We start from the raw sequence: 2,508 nt of genomic DNA on the forward strand, positions 1-2,508 counted from the left end.
CTCAATCTTGTCAGAATGAACAAAAGCCAAATCTTCCTATTCAGATTCAAATAGCCTCCAGGAACCGGGGAAGCACTTCAACAGCATCACCTGATTGGCCCAGGGCAGAGATATACTGTATAGCTGAATATCACAAAGATGCTGATGGTATGTATATATTTTTAACATTCCCTCAGGACAAAGAAATCCAGAATTATTTGAGTATATTCCTCAGGAAAATTCCATGAACATGTCCATATAGTCCAAGGAGTTGAGCTGAACATGTAGGAATGATTACCTTCCACTCTTGTTTAATCTAGCTTGCTGTGATCCAAGGTGTTGGGTGTTCAATAGGAAGTCAAATGTCATTGTGGTAGCATATTAATATGTACAGAGAAAATATAAGACACAATCCTTGTGGCAGGTAATAAGTCTCCCACAGAGCCACAGTATATCTCAATAGATGTGAATAAGATTGGAAATTTACAGGATTATACTTCTTTTAATATTCTTCATTGTGCATTTGTATTTGTATTAATATGTGAGCCTTAGCACTCCTCCAGCAATGAGGATTAAATAATCGATGAAGATCTCTAGAATAAAATACCTAAGGTAAGTCATTTTGGTAATATACTGCCTCTAGCTTGACCAAAGACTTGTTCAGGCAATGTAAGCAAGAATAAAACTGGAACCTGGAAAAGTCCATAACACTGACAGCAGAGGATTTGACAGGTATATGCAAACAAACTAGAATGATAAAACAGTTTAAGGAACTATTGAAACAAATGTCTAATATAGCTCAAACAGTTATCAAGCATATATTCTCTCATACAGAGTGCATTTGACATAGAAATTTAAATAGAACCTTTATTTATTTGTGTATTCATCACATTTCTATACTGCCCATCTCATCTAAGTGACAAAGATACAAAGACTCAAGAGACACCAGAAAAACATTTCTACAGCTCCCATGAGAGCCAAAATTATTCAAAAGGCACATTTGCTGGAAGAAATACATTGGGAAGGAAATAAAATGGTATTATATTAGGATATCAGCCAAGCTACTTTATCAAAAAGAATGTTCAACCTCCACAACTGACTAAACAAGGAACAATATAAATAGAGGGGAGGGCAGGGTGTGTGTGTGGTTATTCGGGCCTCAAGGAAATAAAATAATTTCTACTTTTTAATAAACGAACAGAATTTTGGGTGATCTGCAAAACCACCTGCACTGTTAACATAAAATTACTTTTGAACTCCTAAAAGACATATGCTGTAGCTGTAATAAGGGAATGGAAAAGTTAGCAGAAACAATTAGGGCTATGATTCCTGTAAGCTCCCAAAATATATATGGGGAGGGGGGAGGAGAAACAAAAAGAACTCAGTTATTTAGAGACAAATAAAATGTCCAGAAAGCTTTAATTTCTCAGCCTTAGGAAGAAGGCAATGGCAAGGCACTTCTGAATAGCCTTCCAAGGAAACTGCAGGTATTTATTCTCTGAGAGATTTGGACAAGATTGAACGGGGTGGGGGGGATTGCATAGAGCTTGTAACTATGACAAGTTTAGAGTATAAGAGCTGTTCTCAGAAAATGCAGATAGCAGGAGAAAGAAACTAGCATACAAATGAAGGAGGAATAAGTTAAGGAGGCAGCATTCTTTGGGTTGGCATGTAACAATCCCAGCATGTGCATTAAATAACTCTTCAAAAAAGCATATGGACAATTGCAACCATGAAAGTTCTTCACTTTGACCTATTAATGCTAAACCAGTTTCCCAAATAAGCTACAATAACAACAAGCTTAAGGCAGATTGCATGGTACAAAACACAGACACCCCACTCTGCTGACACATAGTTAAGAGATAAAACCTATTCGAAACACCTAAGATAAAAAAAATATTTCATTTTATTCAGAAAGCTAATATTTTTGTCTTTTGTCCTTTTTAATGTACACTTTTAATGTCTTTGCCTATTTTTGAGGTTTTTTGTTTGCAATGATTTTTTTTTTTAGAAAAGATGGAAAAAATTATGAAGGCAATCTGTAGTTCAATGTATTAGTCATGGCCACAACTGTTTTATGTATTTTTAACTACAAAGAGGATATTTTAAGACTTATATTCTGCCCTTTCTCGAAATCACTTTCACTGTAGAATGTATATTGAGGTCACAAAGATCACGAGAAGTTTCCCTATGGAAAAATTAACAAAACCACCTAACAGAATTTAATTATCGCCCCATAATAAAGAATATCAGAGCGATATATTGGAGATTGACTCTGAATTTGTTTCCGTTGGTCTAGGTATGCCCACATCCTTTCTTTAAATAAAACATCAAGAGCCTATATTATCGGTTTGGTTTGTTTTCCCCTAAAGAAGCACAACAAAGATGCGTTGCGTACTATGGGAGGGGAAGGCGACGGGAGTGTTTTGTCTGTTTGCGTTTCTCAGGAAGTCTCCCAAGTGGTAGATCGTCCCTTAGCCTCGACCTGCCCCGGAACAGCTCCGTTCGTATTCCGTCCCACGCCAGAAC

The sequence above is a fragment of the Crotalus tigris genome, unplaced genomic scaffold, assembly GCF_016545835.1.
Source record: "Crotalus tigris isolate CLP2741 ecotype Arizona unplaced genomic scaffold, ASM1654583v1 scf7180000024506.7606697, whole genome shotgun sequence".
Classification (NCBI taxonomy): Eukaryota; Metazoa; Chordata; class Lepidosauria; order Squamata; family Viperidae; genus Crotalus; species Crotalus tigris.